This window comes from Eleutherodactylus coqui, chromosome 13 (assembly GCF_035609145.1).
Source record: "Eleutherodactylus coqui strain aEleCoq1 chromosome 13, aEleCoq1.hap1, whole genome shotgun sequence".
Taxonomy (NCBI): Eukaryota; Metazoa; Chordata; class Amphibia; order Anura; family Eleutherodactylidae; genus Eleutherodactylus; species Eleutherodactylus coqui.
In genome coordinates this window covers 26860254-26885808 of record NC_089849.1, presented here as the reverse complement: position 1 = coordinate 26885808, position 25555 = coordinate 26860254, and the positions used below count along the sequence as shown (strand labels likewise).

The 25555-nt window shown below is 45.8% G+C and overlaps 1 protein-coding gene across 1 annotated transcript in view; it reads right to left on the bottom strand.

The window, feature by feature from the left end:
* SCN4A (sodium voltage-gated channel alpha subunit 4) overlaps positions 1–25037 on the bottom strand; it is a 147959-nt gene extending 122922 nt beyond the window's left edge. Inside the window, exon 1 of the mRNA XM_066588099.1 lies at positions 24987–25037. The gene's annotated coding sequence lies outside the window, so the exon portion shown is untranslated. The remainder of the gene's footprint in view (positions 1–24986) is intronic.
* Positions 25038–25555: the final 518 nt, after the last annotated feature.

The following is a 25555-nucleotide window of genomic DNA, read 5'->3' as shown; positions in this document are numbered from 1 at the left end:
GAATAAAGTAATCAGGTCATTTTTGTTGCAGTTTGTTCGCCGTAGTAACAAAACCGACTGAAAAATGGCGGAATTTCCTTTTTTTTTCATTTTACTCCACTTAGAATGTTTTAAAGTACATTATATGGTCCATTAAATAGCACCATTGAAACATACAACTGCAAAAAACAAGCCCTCATACAGCGAGTGGATAAATAAAGGAGTTAGGATTTTTTAAAAGGGGGGGGGGGGGGGGGAAACGAAAATGGAAAAAAAGGGCCATGCCTTTAAGGGGCTAAGGCCGCCTTTATACATGGAGGATATGATATGTTATTTCTGCTACTGAAATTGCTGCAAAAATTCCATGTTTACAGTACGAGCCACGTGGGGGGGATTTAAATAATCCCCTTCGCACGGTGCGGATATTTTCCCCAACAAATCTGCAGCCTGTTTGTAAAGCGCTGCAGCTTCTGATTCCGCAGCATGTCTGTTTATGCTGCGAAATTGCACTGCGGAATTCAGCTCTTGAACGACACGGGTTGAACTCCACAGCTGTTCCACGAGTGAAAATGCAGCCAAACCTGCGCCATTTAGGAGTGGATTTGGCCACCGCAAAATTTTTGTAGAATTGCTGCGTGTATTCTGTTACGGAATACCTGGAGCCATCTGCAATATGTGAAGGGGGCCTGAGGCCTCATGTCCACAGCAGAAACTATTTTCCAAAATCTGCGCAGGTCTCCCACGCGTGCGATCCGCACCCATAGGGGATGACTGGGCACCCGCAGGTAATTAAATACCTGTGGATGTCACTTTCCCCCGGTATGCGGATCGCACGCGAGGGAAGACAACCGCAGCATGCTCCATTTTTATGCGCTTTTCCCACACGGACGGCTCCCGTGGCTTCCATTGAAGCCAATACAAGTCGTCCGGATCCGTGGCACATTCGTAGCTCTCAGTACGTCCGAGCCGCGGACCGCAGGAAAGCAGGAGCTTAAATTTTTAAAAAAGTAGACACGGCGCATGTGCGCTGCACACCACCGACGTCCCGAGCGTATTCACCGTGCAGAAGAAAGAAGATCTGGCCGCGAGGGAGGAGAGCGTCCGGTTAGGTGAATATAACGTAGTTTTTGGCCTCGTGTCTGCGGGCCGGGTGGAATCTGTTGCGGGATTCTTCACGGGGAAACCGTGGACATGAGGCCTGGGGGTACGTTCGCATGTAGTGGAAATGTTACAGATTCCACAGCGGACAATCTGCACCAAAATCTGCATCAGAAACTGTAGACGCAGATTTTGGTGTGGACCTACGGGTGATTTCACCCTTTCAATTGAGGGCGTGAATTCTGCTGCGGATACGCACGGTGGTCCAGATTTTGATGCAGTTTTTAGTGCATATTTTGGTGCGGCTATTCTGCTATGTGTGAACATACTCTAAAGGGGTTTTCTGGGACTTATTCACCTCTTCCAGCGGCTCCCCATACAGCACTGGAGCCCTGGCGCCAACCACTCAGAACCCGAAAGAAGCCGTCGGGCCATCACATGACATGGATTGTGCACACGACTACTCAGCCAATCACAGGATTCAGCAGCCGTGCAAAAATAACCGCTGCAGCCTGTTTTTGGCTAAGTTAAGGTGACCAGACATACCTGATTTAGGAGGGACAGCCTTTTATCTCGCTTTCAGGTCGTGGGGGTCGCCATTTAAGTGATTACTAGTTGGGGGTGACACAACTCCCTGGCTGGTAATCACTCTGCGGTGCTGCGGCCGGATGCACACACTGACAGCAGTATGTGCATCCAGGATCTTCCTCTCCTTCTCCCTAACCTCTCTTACTTGGTTCTGCAGGAGGAAAATAGAAGGTGGTGGTGGTGGTGGTGGTGGGGGGGGGGGGTGGCGCTTCTGAAGGCGCACATACTACCACCTGCAGCAGCACTGAGAAGACGAGGAGGAGGTAAGTAAATCGGTCTCAGGGGGGCTTCTGGGAACCAGAAGCCAGGGAGCGCTGACAGCGGGAAGCCTGCGGAGGAGGTGAGGGGGAGCGCCGCATAGTATGACATCAGCTGCGGGTACGCGTCTGATTTCCAGTTAAAATCTGCAGTAATGATACAGATTTTGACTGTTTTTTTGGATGTGAAAATGCTACGAAATTTGTTTTTTTGGAAACGGCCCCGTACATTTTATAATGATAGAGGTAAAATCATACGTCGTGATAAGCTCCGCCCCCTGGACACACCCTCTAATCCCGCTTTGACCATGAGAAAATCTGTTCATCTTAGCTAAGTGGTCATGTGACCACCGGCTGACTTGTTCCGGGTTCTGAGCAGCAGGGACTGGAGTTTCAGCATTGGACGGGGCACCGTTGGAGCAGGTAAGTATTTTTCTTTATTTTACACAGAAATGTTTTTATGCCTCGGAAAACTTCTTTAGGGTGACAACCCACTACAGTTTTTTTTCACTGCGAAATTCGCAGCGTTTTTTTTACTGCAGGGGTCTACGGGACTTGTAATGTTAAAATCGCAATCGTGCAAAATTGCGATTTCGCGGTAAATTGCGATTTTGCACAATCGCGATTTTAACATTACAAGTCCCATAGACCCCTGAAAAAAAAAAAAAACGCTGCGAATTTCGAAGTGAAAAAAACTGTAGTGGGTTGTCACTCTTAAATGCAAATCCTAATTCCTTGCTTTATATTTCCCATTCCTTTTGATTCCACTTCCGGCTTTGGCCCAAAAAACTACATGAAAACTCCCATAAAAACTACAGCTTTTTTTTCATATGTGTGCAGTATACTGGCTGTCTCGGTTCTATAGTGTCTCATGTCTCTTAGGTCTCATTTAATATCTGGAATGAATGTCTTGTGCTGGGGGTAAATTTCGATCCTGTTTATTGCTCCTCAGAACCTCCTTAGTGCATGACCTCTTGTTCTAGTACTTGAACTCTGTGTGAGATTGCACAGATCAGATGTCTTATTCGTTGCTAGCACACAGAGCTATATTTTCCCACTTCCGTGGCCAATATTCTCACCATACTTCTATTCTGATTCTGGTTGCTGAGTGTGTTAATATTGGAAGTCCTAGTTGCCATCGGTCATTGCTTTCTGGTCTGTAACGTTAACAAATCAGCCATCAATGCCAGCAATTATGTCATCCTGGCTTGTAAGGCTGTTGACCAATAGTTATTCCTCCTGACTATGTCATCCGCAGTTGGCAGAGCATGCAAATCTTTTTACATGGAAGAGGGAAATATGCCCCAACCAGACTCAATTGGTAAAAGCTTTCTTACTGCAGAAACAAAGGACTGGACATGAATCAGTGGCGTACCGTCAGGGGGTTGGCAGGATCACAATGGTGACCGGGCCCCTGCACTCAGTAGGCCCAGAGGCCGCCCTCCGCCATATATAAATACACATTCAGTGCATTAACTGCTGGTCGCACTGTCGACCACGCCCCACCAATCACACGGCCGGCAGTGCGACCAGCCGGAGAGGAAGCCAAAACAAAGCAGAGCAAAATAATGAAGTCATCAATGATAACTCATCATCCCGCTACTCCTTGCTCCTGCTGTACGGCTGCCACATCTGCGTGCCCTGCTGCTCTCCTCACCCAGAGAAGTGGTCCGAGCCCCAGGGTATGTATCTATCTTTCTGTCTATTATCTGTCTATCTATCTATCTATCTATCTATCTCTTAAGGCCCATTTGTATGCAAAGATAATCTTTCAAAGGACTGAAAGATTAAAAGATTTAGTGATCTATTTACATAAAGTATTAATGGCCATTAACCCTTTATCATCTTCATTTGCATGTAAACGGGCCTCCAGGAGCTGTATGCAGAACCCAGCATGTTATTAATCACACGCCCAGCTGTGCTCACAGCTGCAAGGTTCTGCTTTCAGCTTACATTGTTATCTGCTGACTCCTGTGGAGATAACAGCGAGCGGTCTATTGAGAGCTAAATGAGTTTGCTCTATCTCTCAGTACCTTGTAGCTGTACCTTGGACTTTAAGTTCACCTTAAAATCATCATTCAAACGAAAAGTGCACGATGGCAACGTTTACATGTAGCAAGTATCACTAATTTTCGGTCGTTTGAACGAATTTTGAGTGATAATTATTACGTGTAAATGGGCCTTTATGTCTATTTCTCTCTCATATCTATTTCTCTCTCATACCTATCTATCGCTAGTATAAGTTATATATCTCCCTGTATTTACTGCATATAATTGCAAATTAAAAAGCACGAAAATACTAAAATAGAACAGGCAGCATGATTTAGGCCCCTGAGCCTTTAGTTATGCACCTGGAGATGATAGTAATATGGCCGATACTTCTTTCACGCTCATTGGGGGTAGTTGGGACACTCCCATAGAGTTTTTGGTCCTGGTGAAATTGACAGGTCCGGCCAAGTTTCATCTAATATGTATGTATGTATGTTAGGGCTCCTTCACACAGGCAATTTTGCACATATATTCGCTTGCGCAAATCGTTGACAATAGAACCCATTGATTTCCATAGGTTGCCTTACTTTCAGTGTTTTTGAGCCTGCATTTCCATACCTAAGCCACCATAGGAATCTATGAGGGTATGCAAATGTGCACCCCGTCAGCACGAAATCACACGTGTAACTGTGCAATTTGGCTGTGTGTTAATTGATAACAATGGGATCTAATTAGGCTGCATTTTCAAAACCAGCATCGGTGTGTTCTGCACTGATGTGAACGGGCCTGGCAGCGCAAAAAAGTACAGTAAGCAGCACGGATATACTCATGAGAACACATGGTAGTGCTCCATTCACAGCACAATCACGTCATCCTCTCGCGAGCGTATCTACGCATAGTTTGCAAGAGCCCTCAAGGCAGATTCCGCATTGGAGATTCTGCATGCAATCCATTGACCAGGATAAATCCGTGTGCAGATCCTCGGTTCAGGGGCGTTTTTCTTTCTCGTTTTGCGGCCGTGAGACGGGATGAAACAAGACCATTGATTTCTATGGTTTCATTTTCACTAGCGGGATTCTCACGCATTAGTACTATGTGTGAGAAAGGATACAGCAGCACCTATCTTTCACGCTTTTTCTTTCAAACTCGCGTGCCATAGCACGGAGTTTATATAGTGAAAAAATAAATAAATAACACTGCTTCATGCGGTGATACGCTCCGCAGCGGTAGTGGTGAGCGTATTAGCACAGGAGTTTGAAAAAAACTGTGGAAACATAGGGCAAGTCCGATCTTTTCTTGCACGTACAATTAAGGGCGTATTCAGGCGACCGTATATCGGCTGGGTTTTCACGCCGGCCGATATACGCCGTCTCTCTCTGCAGGGGGAGGAGGCTGGAAGAGCCGGGAGCAGTGCTCTGAGCTCCCGCCCCCTCTCCACCTCCTCTCCACCCTTTCTCCGCCCCTCTGCACTATTTGCAATGAAAGGTGGCGGGATGATGGGGGGTGGGGCCAAGTTCTGGGAATTAGCTCCGTCCCAGTCCCGCCTTTCCTCATTCAAAATAGTGCAGGGGGGGTGGAGAGGAGGCAGAGAGGGGGCGGGAGCTCAGAGCACTGCTCCTGGTTCTTCCAGCCTCCTCCCCCTGCAGAGAGAGACGCCATATATCGGCCGGCGTGAATACCTGGCTGATATACGGTCGTCTGAATGCGCCCTAACAGGTGAGAATACCGATAGTGAAAACAAAACCATTGAAATCAATGGTTTCGTACTGTCCCCTTAACGCGTCCGTGATTATCATGACCGCATAATGGGACTAAAACACGTTCATGTGTTCAAGCCCTAAACGTAGATAACTTTACTGTTAACATCCGCATGCATGCAGTGGAGTACATAGAAAAGAGGGAACTTCATAGCAAAGATCTAAGATTTGCATGTCTTCAGTATTTTGGACCCACTCCTGGTTTTGTCTCACAAAAAACGGAACATAAAACCTGTCATGTGAAAGCGCCCTTAGGCCTCGTTCACACGGGCTACAAAATCTCGCTATAAAACGCATGTATGTGAAGCCCATGGTTTTCAATGGGGTCTTTCAGGCTACAAGACATCTCTCCTGTGAAAGACCCCATTGAAAACCAGGAGCTTTACATACATGTGTTTTGTAGCCAGATTTTTTAGCCCGTGTGAATGAGGCCTTAACCCTTTGCAGTCCAATTTTGGATTCAGTATTTCTTAGGGGGCTTTCTCTTTCTTCCATTATACAATGGCGTCATCTGCTGGCTAGACCCAGTACTGCGGTATGGGACATGCTGGAGAGGCCCCCGACAACAGAGCGGCCACTAATATACAGTAAGAATACCCTGCCGGACGTCTTCCGACATTGGAGCTGTACAGGCTTCAATCAGAATGCCTTCAGATGTCAGACAGTGGATTGGAAAGGGTTAATTTGCATATATACTCACACATGGCGGAGCTGCTGAAGAAATTTCTGCAGCTGAAAATTAGTCCCACATATCTGAATGCCGTTGCTTTGGAGGCGAACACATAGGTTTCTGAAAACCCCATTGAGTTGTCGAGATTTCTGCAACAAATGTGCCGCCTACTAATATCTTCTAGTGTAGTCTCTTCAGGATGGGATCAATTGGCTAATACTACATATTATGTGGGTCCTATATAGTAGTATATTATGTGGCCTGTATAAGGCAGTGTTGTCATAGTATTAGTCAGGCTATAGTGGTGGGAGGTTCAAGGTTGTCTCTTCTAGAAGCATCACTTCTCATATCTCTATAGTACAGCTCAATATATAGAGTGGTGGAAACTGAAAGTGTTCCACCCAGACAGTTGCTGAAAATTGATGAAACTTGGATCAAAGTCTTCAATATGAAGGGTACGGAATAATTAAACTTTGGTTAAAGTTTGTATATTAATATGTAAATTATGGGCCCATTTTTAATGCAAAATGCTACATTACTTTAGTTTAAATCAATCATAAAGTGTGTTCTGTAAGAAGGTCCTTTTAGCCCACAGATTGTTGGCGGTCAGGTATGCCAAACTGCGTACACCCAAATGTCAGAGACTGCTTGGTTAATCGGCATATACAAAATCCTCCGAAGGACTGGCCATAGTGCCATGTCAGTGCAGAGAGTGGTTACTCAGTGGGCACAGGAAGGATAATAAATCACAGCATGCTCCCTATTATCACACATCTGGCTCCATTCATCCCTATGGGAGCTTAGGATTCGCAGTGCATCCGCAAATCCATTTAAATGCATTTGCAGATCTGCTGCGGATTTCAAGGTTAGAAGCAAATAAGGAGATGGGGTTGAGGATCTGCAATCTCCCCCACGGAAAAAAAAATTAAGATGACCCACAGTGCATCCGCTGCGGAAATCCACAAGAAATAACTGTGCATGCCGTGAACTTGAGGCTAAGGCTGAATGCACATGGCCGGGTTGGATTCCAACTGCGAAATCACGCAGCAGAATCAAGCCCTGTGCGCCAGCATTGACCCCCACGTACCTGTCATCGGTATTAGTGTACCTTGATGCCACCGGAAACTAGGGGTTTGACAGGAGGAATGGCCATGTCACACCCCCAGCTCACGATTGACTGCATTCGTCAAGGAACTTTAAGGTCCTTTAGCAGGCTGTGCATTACGGTTCCCTACAGCTGCTCCCTTGGCAGCCGCCGGTGAGTTATTTCACACCCCCCTCCCCATTGTTACCAGGGGTTATGTGGACAGCGCATGACTGCAAGGAGGCGCACATTAAAGCACGGCGATTGCGCCGCTGCCAGCGAAGGCACACATACAGCAGCGGTGTGCCACATCAGTGCACACCGGCGACTACAGACCGGGGGGTCCACACAGGCGACAGGAGGGTAGAACAGCGGCCACAGCACACTTACAGTAGCGGCATCCGGGGACAAACTGCAGCCGCACTTCGCTGTATAGCGGCCACTGCACTCCGGAGTCTCCTCAGAGGCCACAGCTGCACAGGGCTGAACAGCGGGGACAGGTGAGTTCCAGCTATGGGGTCGACAGCCTTCCATCTCTGCACTGTGCCGACGACAGTCCAGGTTGTCCTCACTGCCGGCAGCCGCACAGCCAACAACTGCGGGGGCGACACAGGTAGACATGCGGGAACCTGCACCAGGCACATGCAGTACATGGGAGCAGTGATTGACTGCACTGGAAGCCGTCTGTCCGAGGCTCGCATTAGATTAGAACATGTGTATTTGTGCATTTGCATTTGTCTCGGGCCTATGTATTGTCAGTATCTTTCATGTTGCATGAATATGATGTGCATTGCATAGCTGCAGCACTGAATGGGTTAACTGTCTGGTATGTGAGATGTCTGAGAAATGTATCTTGTTGTTTGTCATGTGATCATGCTTCATATATATGATTGCTAGGTGTGTGCAATGGTGGTTCTGTTCTGGTCTTGCAAGAGTGAAGAGCGTTGTGAGGTTCTGCAAGTGAGCCACACAGACACCTTCAGTTCTGTGTGGGACGGAATGGAAGAGGTTTACTCCCGCCTTGTAAGCTACCTATCAGAGCACTCTCTCCTAGACCCCTACAGTCTGGCTTTCGACCTCAACACTCGACAGAAACTGCCCTTACAAGGGTATCCAATGACCTACTGACAGCCAAATCGAGGGGCGATTACTCCCTACTGATCCTCCTCGACCTCTCAGCAGCATTTGACACTGTTGACCACAAACTCCTCCTCAGTATGCTACGCTCCATTGGCCTAAAGGATACTGCCCACTCCTGGTTCTCTTCCTACCTATCTGACCGCTCTTTCAGTGTCTCCTTTGCTGGCTCTACCTCCCCTCCTCTTCCCCTTGCTGTTGGGGTCCCCCAGGGCTCTGTCCTCGGCCCCCTTCTTTTCTCTATCTACACAGCCCCTATTGGACAAACCATCAGGAGATTTGGCCTCCAATACCACCTGTATGCTGATGACACCCAGCTATACACCTCTTCCCCTGACATCTCTGCACCTTTACTCCAAAACATCACTAACTGTCTGTCCGCTGTCTCTAACACCATGTCCTCTCTCTACCTAAAACTAAACCTCTCTAAAACTGACCTGTTGGTATTTCTACCCTCCACTAACCGACCTCCTCCTGACATCTCCACCTCAGTGTGTGGCGCCACCATAACTCCTAGACAACATGCCTGATGCCTTGGGGTCATATTTGATTCTGATCTCTCTTTTACCCCCTACATCCAATCTCTGGCCCGAACATGTCAGCTGCACCTCAAGAACATCGCAAGAATCCGCTCTTTTCTCACTGTGGACACGCTAAAAACACTTACTGTTGCCCTCATCCACTCTCGGTTCGATTATTGCAACTCGTTGCTGATTGGCCTCCCCTGCACCAGACTCTACCCTCTCCAATCCATCCTGAATGTGGCAGCCAGGCTCATCTTCCTGTCCAGCCGCTACTCGGACGCCTCTGCCCTGTGCCGGTCACTGCACTGGCTGCCCGTTAAATACAGAATTCAATTTAAACTCGCCACCTTCATCCACAAAGCCCTCCACAGTGCAGCGCCCCCCTATATCGCCTCCCTCATCTCAATCCATCAACCAGCCTGGGCTCTCCACTCTGCTAACGAAGCCAGATTGAGCGTCCCTTTAATTCGAACTTCTCATTCCCGCCTCCAAGACTTCTCCAGAGCAGCATCGGTCCTCTGGAACGCACTACCAAAGGCTACCCGAGCAATCCAGGACTCGCAGAACTTCAGGCGTGCTCTAAAAACGCACCTCTTCAGGGAGGCATACCGAATTCCCTAAACAAACCCCTTTGTACTCCGCCTGATAACATGCTCCCTGACCTACTGACTGCAATCCCTGCTAGCCATCATAAACCGCTCCTGCAGTCATACTGTTTCTGCCGTCACACGGCTAAATGTCTGACCATTGTCTATGTGTATATCACCCCCCCACTCTCCACCTCGCCGTACCGTGCACATCTCCAGTCCCTTTACCTTCTATATCCCCCCATTACTTGTAGTATGTAAGCTCGTTGGAGCAGGACCCTCACCTCTATTGTTTCCATCAGTTGATTACTATGTAACCGTGGTCCTGTAATGTTTGTACTTTTGTCTTTCTGTATCCCCCGTCTATGTAAGCGCTGCGGAATATGTTGGCGCTATACAAATAAAGTTTATTATTATTAAGAGGCTGAAAGATATCCACAGCCTTCCGTGGGTCTGCTTTACCCAGGAGATGCCAGTGGTCGCCGGAACCACTGAGGAGAAGAGTGAGAGAGTGGAGCCGTCATGCAGCGTGGAGTGCCTGCCAAATGTGAGTGCTGACTGGTAGAGAGCTGGCGAGGGTGAAGAGTTTGTACCGGGAACAGAAGCCTACAGATAACTTGGACTGTAGGCTCTTCTGATATCCTGTTATTTCCTCCCTGTCGCACCACTTTGTGATTTTGCACCATTTTCCTACTGGACTGAATAGATGCCTTTGGTTGGACTGTAAATAGTTCTCAAGTAAACAAACACTGCCGACCATTCCCTGCTTTGCTCCTAAAAGTTCCCTCTGTGTGTGGACCATTTATTTAATCATCCGGATTCACCGCAGAAGAAGGAATGGTGGTGTCACCCGTGACAAAAGACTGTTAAAGGTAAACCACATACTGGGTTACCCCCGTGAAAGTTCCCCCCAGCAGTAACTTGGACGGGTCCCATGCTACCCTCAGGGTGGGAGATGGTAGAGCTACCATGACAGGGCCCAAACTCTACCCCTCTGTCTCCTCGGCTGTGGACCCACCACTCGGATGCTGCATATGCTGTGATTTCCTCTTGTGGGCATGGAAAAGCGTTTTCCATAGCATGTCCTATGGGCAGTATTTGCTGTGGGATCCGGAGGCAAACGCCTGCTCCGGATACTGCAGTGCAGATACGCCCATGGGCGCTCGGCCTAACACTTTCATTTTTCTCCAGTGTATGTACCTAAGTTGGGGCACAGAAGGAGAGGAGGGCAATTCTGAGTTTTGCTATGGGAGCTATGAATTATATGTATGCCAATGACCATAGTTGTTCAAGTGTGGCTCCTGAACAACCTGAAGGTGGCAGTGGCTATTGCCCCAATATAGGGGGTGTCTGTGGCTGGCGCCTCATTACTGGGCCATCGACAGCTTGTGACACAATACAGAACACATTGTATGTTGACACCTTAGTGCAAGGGACATTCGAGCATGAAATCATTGAAATCAACGCGAACCATGCCTGCAATCAAAAGCGCTGCCCACTATACAGAGGTCGGAGCAGAGACTTCCGCTGCTTCCGCTCCAACCTCTGTGTAATTGCAGCTCTGTCAGCGGGTGCACAATCAGCTGATCGGTTGGGGTCCCAAACAATGTACCCCAGCTGATCAATTATTGATGACCTATCCTGAGGATAGGTCATCAATAGTATTTTCCCCAGAAAAGCCCTTTAACTTTTTAACCTTTTTTTAACCTTAACGTGATCGCCGTTATCCATTGGCTAACAGTGATCACATGACTCCAGGCTCTTCGCTACCTTTGGTAGACCTTAAATTTCCCAGACCCTCTCCTGCGCATGCGTCCACCACTTTGTCAGTGGGCGCATGCACAGAAGCAGGGGAAGCTCCATGCAGAAAGTTCACGTTGGGGGACATCGTAGAGGGCGTAGGTAATAAGTCTTGGATCGGATTTGTGAGGGGAGATAAAATTTTAACTTTTTAAAACTTTTTAAAAACTTTTATATGATAGTCGTTATCAATTGGAAAACAGCGATCACGTGACCGGGCACCGTGAGCCTCCATGACATCTCCAGGCTCTCAGCTACCTTTACATTTCCTGGGCTCTCCCAGCTTCTGCGCATGCGTGCCACCTTGCAGGACCAGATCGTCAAGGAACATTGCGGAGGCCAGAGGTGAGTAAACTTTTACTTATTTAACTTTTTAAAACACTTTTATGCGATCGTGTGATCGGCCCTTGGTTACAGCTCCTGGCTACCTCTGGGAACTGTCACACTTCTCAACCCCTGGGGCTTTATTTCAGCCAGATAGGCCTCAAGTTGAACTGTTAACTAATAAAAGTTTTGTGCATTGCAACATGGCTAACTTCACAAGTTTCCCTAGGTGATCCCTCTGTGTCCTGCTTCCAATGGGGTGCTGCGAGGTAAAGCATTACTCCGTACCTGACTTGAAGTGGCCCGACCCTGGGCATGAGCGCCTCATATCCCTACTGCCCAAAACATGGGAACAAGGTATGATGACCCCCATCTGCAGAATATTTTAAGCGACTCTACAGTTCCATTCACATCAGTGGGTACGGTCTCGGTACTAGCCGGGGCTACAGCCAATCCCACTTCTGCCCCTGGATCCAACCACCCTTTAAGTCTTTGACCTGTTTGACTACAATTGGCTTGTGGTTTCTTGTCATTATATTATCCTGGAGCTCCTTGGTGACTTAGTATTCATACCAGCAGAGTTCTAGCCATCCAATGTATATATCTGACCATGTGATGGTAGTCCAAAACAAAGCAGAAATCAACACAATATGACCAAAAGCAGATCTTTCCGCAAAGTTGTACCTGCAATTAACAAATCAATTACTATAGGTTAGAGTAACAAGCAAATTGTGCAAGAGCAGGCCCTCAGCCGAGGAGACAGCTGCAGGCACATCTTAATAGATAGAAATGCAGGGCAGCCAGGGGGCATTTATTAAGGCCCAGTCTGCCCTGACACATGGACGGCACTTTGCATCTCATCGTGGTGGAGCTGTTCGGAACCCTTGATTTAAATCGCGCTTAGAGATGAGCGAGCACCAAAATGCTCGGGTGCTCGTTACTCGAGTCGAACTTTCAGTGATGCTCGAGAGTGCGTTTCGAGTAACGAACCCCATTGAAGTCAATGGGCGACCAGAGCATTTTTGTATATCGCTGATGCTCGCTAAGGTTTTCATTTGTGAAAACCTGGGAAATTCAAGAAAGTGATGGGAACGACACAGAAACGGATAGGGCAGGCGAGGGGCTACATGTTGGGCTGCATCTCAAGTTCCCAGGTCCCACTATTAAGCCACAATAGCGGCAAGAGTGAGACGCCACCCCCCCCCGCACTGTCAGCATAAAGATCGTTCTCCTCTGCCACAGTGGATTGCTCCCTCATCTGATTGGTCCCGCTGAGCCAATCAGAGGCAGCAGTCACACATCCATTCATAAATTCATGAATGGGTGTGTGAGTGGAATCTGCCTCTGATTGGTCAGGCTGTGACCAATTAGAGGCAGCTCATTCAGCAGGCGGGGATTTTAAATCCCCGGCTGCTGAATACTACTCACAGCTGTTCAGAGCAGTTCAGGAGGACTGCCGCTGGCCGCGCTGAACTCCGTCTGCCGGGACCAGGTGAGTGTATGTGTATATGTATATATATATATATATATATATATATATATATATATATATATATATATATATATATATATATAATATATGTATATTTTTTTTTACACATTTCTGGATGAATTGCAGGGAAGAGCTTATATAATTAACCCCTTTCAGACAATTCATCCCGCGATCGCCGGTAGCCCATTGCTTTTAATGGAGCCGGCTGTATTGCCGGCTCCATTGAATTCAATGGGCTAACATCGTTCTGCCGGGACAAGGTGAGTATATATATATATTTTTTTTACACATTTCTGGATGAATTGCAGGTAAGGGCTTATATATTTAAGCCCTTCCCGACAATTTATCCCGCGCTCGCCGGCAGGCCATTGCTTTCAATGGAGCCGGCTGTATTGCTGACTCCATTGAATTCAATGGTCAGTGCTCGTTTAATCGAGACGAGTACCGCGTGGTGCTCGTCTCGAGTAACGAGCATCTCGAGCACCCTAATACTCGAACGAGCATCAAGCTCGGACGAGTATGCTCGCTCATCTCTAATCGCGCTGTCAAAATTGACAGCAACATTTAAAGGGCTAGTTGTCACTTGTCAAAGACAGCCGATACTGGACACATACGGAGCGAGCTCGACTCCTGATCCCACCTTTAACCCCTTAAGGACACAGCCTATTTTGGCGTTGAGGACCAAGCAATTTTTGGTATATTTTCATCTTCATTTTTCAAAAGTCATAACTTTTTTATCTTTCCGTCGACGCGGCCGTATGAGGGCTTGTTTTTTGCGTGGCGAACTGTAGTTTTTATTGGTACCATTTTTTGGGTACATAGACAATATCGTAAAACTTTTTTTTTTTTTTTTTTATGATCGTAGGGAGAGAAAATGCATCAATTCTGCCATAGATGTTTTTTTAAAGCAGTAATTATGCAGCATAAATGACACAATACATTTTTTTTCTGCGGGTCGGTACGGTTACAACGAAACCAAAATTCTTATTTTTTTTAGGTTTTTCCCCAATAAAAACCCTTTTTTTGTAAATTATTTTTTTCTAAAATCACTGTATTTAAAGTCCTGTAACTTTTTTATTTTTCCATTGACGGAGCTCTGTGAGGGCTTATTTCTTTGTGAGAGGAGCTGTAGTTTTTATTGGTGCCATTTTGGGGAACATACGTTTTTTTAAATCACTTTTATTGCATTTTTTGGGAGGCAAAATGCTAAAAATTAACATTTTGCCTTAGTTTTTTAGCGCTTTTTTAACACTTTTTGCCGTGCCGGATAAAAAGCATGTTTGATTTATTGTACGGGTCTTTATGGACACGACGATACAAAATATGTGGGATTTTTTCTTTTTTTTCTGCTAATTTTGAGAAAAGCATAAAAGGTTTTTTCAACATTTTTTTTTGCATTTTCTTTTTTTGTACATTATTTAGATTTTTTTTCCCACCATCTCTGTCCCTTTTAGCGACTTACACTGCAGCACAGATGATCGCTACAATAAGGCATTGCAGGACTTCTGTCCTGCAATGCCTTATCGTTTATTACAGCGATCTTAGACAATGGCAATACAGGGCGCCCGTATCTGACATCCTGTTGCCATAACAACCAGCTGGGCTCTCTGCGATAACATTGCAAGAACTGGCTGAAGTCACAGAGGGAGCGTGCTCCCTCTGTGAATCCTTCCCCTGCCGCGATCTACTTAGATTGTGGGGTTAACAGGGGGGGGGGGGGCGCATCTCCGATGCACCCCCACTGTCGCAGCGGGTGGCCGGCTACTAGTGACAGCCAGCTCCAGCTGCGGGATAGCGCGAGATCTGCCATGAGGGTACGTTGTTTTGCGGTAAGTACCCAGCTCCTATGACGTACCCTTACGTCATGGGGAGGGATGGGGTTAACAAAGCCTGTGTACCTAAATTGTACTAATACATCCTGGTTCGTAGAGAGGATTAAAATCTCCCACAGCTTTGTGTTTGCACCTAATCTGCAGATTTATGTCTGTATGGTTAGGGAGCTTTGATACGGGATGGAATTGTCTGCAGGATGCAGCACAGATGCCGATTTCGTTGCGTTTTGCGTGTTCTGCGGAATGTCTTGCAGAAATTCTTGCATTGCTTTTCCACAGACTTGAATTATGACGTTACATCTCCAGTATGCTAGAAATCGGTAACAACAATTCTGCAAGACGTCTTTAATTCCGTAGCAGAAAGCTTTACTGCTGCAGAGTTTAAACTTTCTGTTTTGAAGTAAAGACGCCATATTTTAATGGAATCGAAGCCCGTAGAGATAACATTGTGATACAGAAATGTCCAGGATGTAGTCAAGAGAAAAGGAAAAAATTTTTTTTATCCCAACAAAGGGGAGGTAGAAAAAATGCACAGCCACCAAATGAGCTCTGAACCCACAGCCCCCAACAAGTCCTCAAAGTCCATAAAAAAGTGGCAGCATAAGTGTTGCGGTAAAAAAAATCACCCAATCTTTATTGTTCCATGCAGGACAGCAACCCTTCCTAGGCTTGACAAAGGCTCCTGGTACAGGGGCCAAAACGTTGCACTTTCCAAGCAGGTGTTGGTGGAATAAAGTCATTGTTTCACCTTGAATGCTGTCGGACACAGCTCTCCATATCTTGGCAGCGCTTAGCTGTCATTCAATGAACGGCTGAGCACTGCCTGTGATTGGCTGAGCGCTCAGCCAATCAGACCCAAGACTTTCAGGAGGCGGGGATTTTTGAATCCCCGACCAGCAGAGAGTGCTTCAGAGCAGTGCCAGGGACCAAGCGAGAAGATGCGCTGGAACCCCGACAGCGGCGTAAGGTGATGTATATATTTTTTAAATATTTTACAGCAGCTAGGGATGATTTTCAGGGAAGGGCTTAGATTTCAAGCCCTTGCCTGAAAATTATTGAAGGGCTTGAAATATAAGCAATGGGAGAGCATCGCGTCCCTCTGTGACAGCCGTGACAGGGGATTCTTTCGTCCCTGCGGGGAGTCCCATCATCACTGAACACTGTGACAGTGCTGTCACAGTGTTCAGTGATGAGGGGACTCCCCGTAGGAATTCATTACGTGCAGCATGGACCTTCCCGGTGCACGGATGTCTTATCATTTGCAGGTGCAAAGATTTTGGGCCTGTTAAAAACATACATGTGCACACTGATAGACACGTTTTTTGCGCATATAAGCGCGCACAAAAATAACCCGCTGGTCTGACTTGGCCCTTATAAGGATTTTATCCTCTCATATAAATCATATAATGCAACTAATCCCAAAGCAGAAAAGCTGCAACATTTCCATGACGTGTGAACATACCGGCAGCTGCTTTACTAGGTGACATCTTCACTATTACATGTTGTCCACTTAAGCAGGAAGATCGAAAGATCGATATGTTCTGGAATCTGCGGTCTAAATATAAAAGAGCAGCAAGTGCGACACAATGTATAAAGATATCACGCGGCTCAGAGAGACGGATCTAATAAATGGAATGTGAAGAATCAGTTCACCCCATCTACACAGACTTCAGATACGTTACCACGGGTCCACCATCCAACTACTCTACTACAAAACAGACGGAAACATTTTCTTCTTAGAACTGAATGAACTTTGTAGAAGAAGCGGAGCTCCAAGGAATAGAATAAAATCCCAGATGTACTCTCCCGCGTTCGCAGCTCCTCCGTGGAACCATGCTCAAGCAAAGTAAAGCAGCGCTCATACAAATGTAGCAAAGTTTACGCAGCCCTTTAAATTTTTGGTTCTTCCTCCCCACTATCAAAAAATCGTAACTTCTTTATCCACCCACGTCGCTGTCTGAGGGCCTGTTGTTTTTTGAGGGACGAGTTGGATTTCTCAATGGTATTATTTAATGTACTGAAAACTTTTAAAAAGTGGAGTACATACACACTACAGCAAAAATGACATGATAACTTTATTCTGCGGGTCAGTACAATTACGACAATACAACATTTATATAGTTTTTTTTCCTGCTGTACTCCTTTTAAAAAATATTCTTTTCTGCTGCCATATTCTGATCGCCTTAACCTCCCCCCCCCCCCCAGTCAATATAGCTGTGTGTGAGCTCTTTTACTTAGGGCTTATTCACACATCCATATATCGGCAGGGTTTTCACGCCCGGCCGATATACGATGCCCCTTTCTGCAGGGGGAGGAGTTGGGCTGGGAGAAGTGCACTGAGCTCCCGCCCCTCGCCACTATTTGCACTAGGAGAGGGCAGGACAGGGTGAAACTTAGCTCCGCCCCTCTTATTGCAAACAGTGGCGGGGGGGGGGGGGGGGCAGGAGCTCAGTGCACTGCTCCCGGCCCAACTCACCTCCTCCCCCTGCAGAAAGGGACATCGTATATAAGCCAGGCGTGAAAACCTGGCCGATATATGGATGTGTGAATAAGGCCGTAGAGACGGGATAGTCCTGTAGTTGCTATTGGTACTATCTTGGAGTGCATGCAACTTTTCGGTCGGCCGTTACACGTGACCATCTGACCCATTGGTTTCCAATGCATCTGTTCACATGGGCGAATATACGGCGTGTAAAAAGTTCAACCGTAAAAAATAGAACATATGCGACGCATATACGGCGAGCAAAAAGATAGTGCTGGAACTATTTTTTGCCCGAAATACGTCGGTGGCTCTTATATACTCCTATGGGAGCTCGAAAAGAATAGGATAGGGGAGGCATTTTAGCAGCTTACAGGTGCCTGTATTTAGGCATTGGAAGGCATCCCGAGGATTTTTGCAGAGCGAGGGTTTTCAGTCATGTGAATGGGCAAGAAAACGCTGGCCATGAGCGCCGAAAAACGTCCATTCATGTAAATAAATGAAGTTGATGAGGAAACGTAAAAATGTTTCTGCTTGTGTGAAAGAGCCCTTACTTTGATAGATCAGATTTTTACTGACACGGCAATAATATGTTTTTGTTTTTTATGTCTTATAAATATGGGAAAGGGAGAGTTTTAAACATTTAGTATCTTTTATTGTTTACAATAGTACAAAAAAACCTTTCACTTATTTTTAACTTTTTTTTGTGAAGTTGTGATCATTTGTTTTTTGCCTATACCATATACTGCAGTACTTCCAAAATACTTAGTATTTCTGTCTTCATTCTATTAAGACAGGCCACAGGCCCATCCTAATAGGCAGAAATACATGGCAGCTATGGGGGTCTTCAGAAGGCCCTGGGCTGCCATGTTAACCAAATTGCACCTTGCGATCTCATCACATCAGGAGATTTAAATACAGCAGCAGCATTTAAAGTGTTAAAGGAGATGTCCCGCGCCGAAACGGGTTTTTTTTTTTTTTTAAACCCCCCCCCCGTTCGGCGCGAGACAACCCCGATGCAGGGGTTAAAAAAACCACCCGCACAGCGCTTACCTGAATCCCCGCGGTCCGGCGTCTTCATACTCACCTGCTGAAGATGGCCGCCGGGATCCTCTGTCTTCATGGACCGCAGGGCTTCTGTGCGGTCCATTGCCGATTCCAGCCTCCTGATTGGCTGGAATCGGCACGTGACGGGGCGGAGCTACACGGAGCTACACGGAGCCCCATAGAGAAGAGGAGAAGACCCGGACTGCGCAAGCGCGGCTAATTTGGCCATCGGAGGGCGAAAATTAGTCGGCACCATGGAGACGAGGACGCCAGCAACGGAGCAGGTAAGTATAAAACTTTTTATAACTTCTGTATGGCTCATAATTAATGCACAATGTACATTACAAAGTGCATTATTATGGCCATACAGAAGTGCATAGACCCACTTGCTGCCTCGGGACAACCCCTTTAACAACTGCAATCAGCATGAACACTGATCACGGCTGTTATGGATGGGTGCCGGCAGTCAAAGACCGCTTACATCTACCATGAATGTAGTGGGCTTGGCTCCCAATCTTGCTCCAAACAAACCTTGCATACCCAGCACATGCATATACACGGAAGGGGTTAAACCAACACTGATAACTTACTGCAACAAGTTATGTCAGCACAATGTAGGCCATTGTAAAGCTATTGAACAGACCAGAAATAGGTCTGCACCAGTTTAATGTGTTAGGGGTCAAAGTAAACTTTGCTAGCCCTGTAAATATAAAGCCTGACATTAATTAATTAGTAATACATTATTGATATAGTGTATCAGAAAAACAAGTCTCAACAATATCCTCAATAACAATCAATTTGCATAGTTAATTGTAGGCTGTCGCCCACTATGCAAGGGGAATATACATGATATACATATAAACTGCATTATATATGGTGTGTGCTTCAAACCACGCATGCCCTCTGTTATTCCTCCTGGAAATATATGAATAAATACACAACTAATGTGTTACTATTTCCTGCATCAATGTGGCATGTTTCTGCATGCTCCGCCAATGCCCAACCAGTGCTGGCAATGTTAGACTGTGTAGAGTCACACCCTCATGACAAGGGAAATGGTTACACCCAGTTGTCCATTGAATTAGTCCTATTCTTTAGTGCTGACAGCAAATAAACCCCACTTTTCCTTCTTGCCAATTTTTATTAAAGGGGATCTGTCATTAGAAATAAAAACCAATACTTGCCTATTCCTCCCCAGGCAGTCTTCTTATTGCATCTTCTCCTCATCGATCTCCTCCAGTAACCCGGGTCACCTCACCTCCAGACGTCCGGATCCTCTTCTTCCTGTGATGTAGCGTACGTTCTTGGCATTCTCCTTCCTGCGGGTTAGTGTACCTGGTCACTAGTGTTGTAACGTTCACTGCCTAGCAGGGAATGCCGAATCCTATGCCGGGTTACTGCCAGGACTGTGGATGCACCATGTCTTACAGGAATAGTATATGACACTTGCAGCAACAAAGCGCGCATGGGCAGTCTCGGCAGTAGCCCGGCATGGGATTCAGCATTCCCTGCTAGGCAGTGAACATTACGTCACTAGTGACCGGGTACACTGACCTGCAGGAAGGAGAATGCCGGCAATGTACGCTTTATAGCAGGAAGAAGAAGATCCAGCCGGCTGGAGGTGAAGTGACCCGGGGGGACTGCAGGAGCCAGGAGAAGATCAGCAGGGATAAGATCGGGGGGAGAAGATGCGGTAAGAAGACTGACGGGGAGGAATAGGTGAGTATTGATTTTTTTTCTAATGACCAAACCCCTTTAATATACACCAGTGTAAACATTTTTCTTGAAATGTTCCTTTAAGGCATCACGCACAGAGCAGTATTACTGCTTTACCAAGCCATAATAGGGCACCTATAGATTTCTCTGGGTCCTAAAGACACGCCAGTTTAAACACGCCATTTGTTTACCTGATCATTGGCCTATGTAATAAAGCCAATGATAAGCTGATTAACGAGGAAACGCTAATTCGCCAGCTAATTATGCCTTTTCTGCATATAGATAGCTAAGGCTATACGTCGATATGTGTCACGTGACAAAAAAGTTGCACGACTTGTCTGTTATGTGATCCCCGAAATGGCAGACCTACTAGATCTTAGCAGACCCAAATCAGCTCTGTCAGTGACTACTGTCACACTAGGGCAGTGTTCTCTAACTCCAGTCCCCAGGGACCCCAGCCAGTCATGTTTTCAGGATTTCCTCAGTATAGCACAGGTGATGTAATTATCGTCAGTCCTCAGACATTGCCACAGGTGTTCTTACTATATGATATCCTGAAAACATGACCTGCTGGGGGTCCCTGAAGACTGGAGATGGGGACCCCTGCACTAGGAGGATGTGTTCCCCTGTAACTAAGGATCCCAAGGATGGATGCTCCCGCTATAGTGGAAAATTGTGAAATTAAAAAAATGACGGTGTGACTGACCCCCAGAGGTCTTATATGACATCATATGTGACACGGATGTTAACTAAAAGTTACAAAAAGAAGTAAAAAAATAAATTACAGAACAAAAAAATATCTAAAAAAGGAGAATGACCCCCTGCCGACAGCAACCTACACCGTCGCCATATGTGCCCTGTAATTCAAAACTATACAAATTATATATCAAAATGTCCAAAACAAGATGAGGGACCCGATCCGGTCCTTTATTTTAGAGTAAATATAATAATTTTACAAAAAAAGAACTATAAATTTAAAAATTCTATTTTTTTTGTTTTGTACACAATACCCCAAAGGGACCTTTCACACGGTACGGCATTACACTGCAGGACGCAGCCAAATCCCAAGTTGAGGAGGTCTACACTAAAATCTGCAGGTCTAAATGCAGATTTTGATGCAGAATTGCAGGCTGGTTTAACCCCTTAATGACACGGCCTATTTTGGCGTTAAGGACGCAACGATTTTTGGTATTTTTTCATCTCCATTTTTCAACAGCCATAACTTTTTTATTTTTCCGTCGACGCGGCCGTATGGTGGCTTGTTTTTTGTGTGGCGAACTGTAGTTTTTATTGGTACCATTTTTGGGTACATAGACTACATTGTAAAACTTTTATTATTTTTTTATGATTGTAGGGAGAGAAAACGCATCAATTCTGCCCTAGATTTTTGGTTTTTTTTTTAGAGTGTTAATTATGCAGCATAAATGTCACACTACATTTTTTTTTTTGCAGGACGGTACGGTTACAACGATACCAAAATTCTTATATTTTTTTTAGGTTTTTCTACTTTTCCACAATAGAAGCCCTTCTTTTGGAAATAATTTTTTTTCTAAATCACTGCATTCAAAGTCCTATAAATTTTTTATTTTTCCATGGACGGAGCTCTCTGGGGGCTTATTTTTTGCGAGATGAGCTGTAGTTTTTATTGGTACCATTTTGGGGTACCCAGGTTTTTTTAAAATCACTTTTAGTGCTTTTTTTGGGAGGCAAAATGCTAAAAATTATCATTTTGCCTCAGTTTTTTAGCGTTTTTTTTAACGCTTTTTGCTGTGCAGGATAAAAAGCATGTTCAATTTATTGGACACGATGTTACGGACGCGTCGATACCAAATATGTGGCGAGAGCCGACTGGAGTCACAGAGGGAGCGCGCTCCCTCTGTGAACCCTTTCCCTGCCGCGATCTACTTAGATCGCGGAAGGGAAGGGGTTAACAGTGGGTGGGCGCATCTCTGATGCCCCCCGCCATCGCAGCGGGAGGCCCGCTGCTAGTGACAGCCAGCTCCCGCTGCGGGATAGTGCCAGATCTGCTATGATCTCGCGCTATCCCTATGACGTAAGGGTACGTCATTTTGCGGGAAGTACCCCTCTCCCATGACGTACCCTTAAAGACATGTTCAATTCTGGATCACAATCCACAGGTAACCTGCGGATTTCGGTGCAGAATTGTATTCCGGCTTGTTGTGTGTTTTGCGACCTATTTCGTCCTGTTTGAAAGGTCCTCAATAAGACAAGAAAATAATGATTCCGTAAAAAAAATATATTGAAAAACAGCCCTAGAAGTCAAAAATACAGCAAAAATAGTTTTGCAGCCCAAGAAAAAAAATGGCCAGAATCCCACCAGATGCATAAAATCACTGAAACGTCTGATCTTTAAGCACCAAGACACTTATGAGGTTAAAAACAGCCAAATCTCAGGAAAGTTGAGGTCATATGCGACTTGGGGCGGCTTCACATAGGGGTATTTGTGCATGCAATACGCAGAGAATAGAACCCATTGATGTTTCCTTCTCTTCCGTGTACATTTCTTCTGTGCGCAAAAAATTAGGACCCGCTCTATTTTCATGCGCATTTGCGCATCTAAGTTCCCCATAAAGGTTTATGGACGGCGCGCAAATGTGTAATACGCTACGCAAGTCCACAAAAAAAAGAACACATCTGGACCTCCTTAGGTTAAATAGCCTTTTGTATCAAGGTGGTGGTGCGCATAGGAACAGGCTCTGGCTGCGCAAAAAAGTAAAGTCCAATGCACAGACACGCATGCAAATCAACCTCGTTCTTAGCGCCAATACGTTACACTGAAGTGTGCCCATTTGCGCATACGCCCGTGTGAAGCCACTTTTGCGTTAATGTCGATAGTAGAAGAATTGCATGTGGCTTGCTACCTGCGACCAAAATCCAACCAAGTAGACTTTTCCGTGGCTGTCGTGTCACGGTTGCGTTACGTTGCAGGTTGTAATGTGGCGCCATTGTTAGATGCGGCACGTGTCATCATGTGGCGTAGTTTATAAATGCTTGCTAGTCGGCGGTACATCTCCCCATGTAAACAGGAGGACCTGCAGCCGGGCAATGATAGTTGTAGGGAGACGACGATCCTATTAACAATCTCTCATCCCCGTATGGCAGATCTGCCCCTACAGATAAAAGGAAGCAGTGCTGACCGATATGCTGTTCGGGGTCCGTGCTCGTTATCCTAGGCAGATTATGTCCCGTGTATAACCGCCTTATTATAGCTCCGTATGCCTGTGATTTTATACTAAGACATTCAGAGTTTTTCTGTTGATACTTGGGATGTATCCAGCGGGAAAAAACTATTACATCCCCCATAGGATGCTGCGATACTGTAACACAGTGCTGTACGATGACACCATATGGCGGCACATGCAGCGCCTACGACTCCATAATAGGGCTCTGAATGTGCATTCTAAAATATGATAATGTGCTGCAATATGGAAGACCCCGCAAGACGCAGAGATATCCTGCACCAAAATCCGTAGGCCACCTGCAGCTTTGAAAATGGCTTAAAACCTGCCAGCAATACTGCATCAAAACCTGCAATTAGACCCGATTTGGCTGCGCCCTATAGCATAATTTCGTCCCGCTTGAAAGGTCGATTAGGAAATGCGTTTACTTTTTAGTCGACACTTGATGATAATTCCCTGCACATCCTTCTGCCCTTTATAGCATTCCTCCAAGAACATTTTTCTACAGAACTCCCAAGCTGTATATGAATTGGCTGCCCACAGACCAAGCCTGATAACTTCATAATGAATCTAGAAAATCAGGAGAAGTTGTTTACTACGACAGTCCCAGCCCCTCCCATCTTGACAACTTTCTTGCCATAAATCAAGCCTTGTCTCTTTAATGTCAAAAACTTGGCCCGAGGGTGGAAGTTCTGCTACGTATTTTCCATGCCCATCTTGTTACCAGATTTCTCCTTGTAAGATCTCCTACGAAGACCACTCTCCATATTTAATCTTCCTTGCGTCTGTGAAAATTCTCAGCCTAGTTTTTCCAGTTGGACTATAGAAACAGCCCAGAAATAAGGAAATGATCATTGGGCGAGCACAACTGGCCAAGAAACTTCATATGGAAATGTATAGCGTACGCAGCAAGTTCTGCAAAGTCTATACAAACACCTCCTGCCCCGAATGACCATATCTACACCATCACAGAATTCTCTAGCTATACCTATATAATGGTTAATATAAGGAAACACGCCTGAAGGAGTCCGATGATGTAACAAGAACCGCACAATCCGAATGGATAACACAGCAACTCAGAAATGCATAAAAATGACTCAGAATATACAAGATGACCACTAACTGCCAAAAAAGTCCTCAAAAAACATTTCTGTAAGAATAACGAATGTCTTTAACTGTTTTAATGCATATAGCGCAACTATAGTCCTAATTTTTAAAGACCCAGTAACAGTATTTCCCATTACAATTCTTCTTATCCATGAGCCCCCACTGTATTTGGACCTGATTAGTAAAAAGCATAAGAGTTCTGAAAGGGTTAATCCATCCATATGGAAGCGTAGAAGAGTAACGTTTTGCGAATTCCAAGACAGAAAAAAAAAACCGGGATGATGGACAATACAGATAAATGGAGCAAAATGGGATTTACCTTGTCAGATGCATATGAGAAATCTCCAAGAGAGAAGTTTTTGTGGCACAGACTATTCCCAAGTGTGAGAGTGCCGGCCAGAGAGTCCTCACAGGACAGCTGCAGCTGATGTCAGATGATCACGCCTGAAATCTGAGCATCTAACAAACTCTTCAGGTAAAACTTGCCTCTCTCGGGTTTCGGACATTAATTCCCTACTTGGCCAATGATATGACATGCGACTATGCTGGGAGCAGGGCTCTGGAGACAGCGTTGCTGTCATTACTCTGCTGAGCCCTGTGGGCTTGCAAACCAAGGTTTCTATAATGCGTTGTGCACAGAACGTGCGAATGGAAGTGGAGAAGATGAGATTTCTTGTGCAGTAGGACTTAACAGAGCTTTGGTAATTCCATAGGAAGCTACATTGAGCTTCAATAGAATTGTTTAAAGGGACACTCTACTTTTGGACAACTTGTGGGCAGGGCTGTGGAGTGGGTAAAGCCTCATTCACACAACAGTACTCTAGTCAGTATTTTACATCAGTATTCCTAAACTAAAACAAGGCTGAAGGAATCAGTCCAAGATCCAGG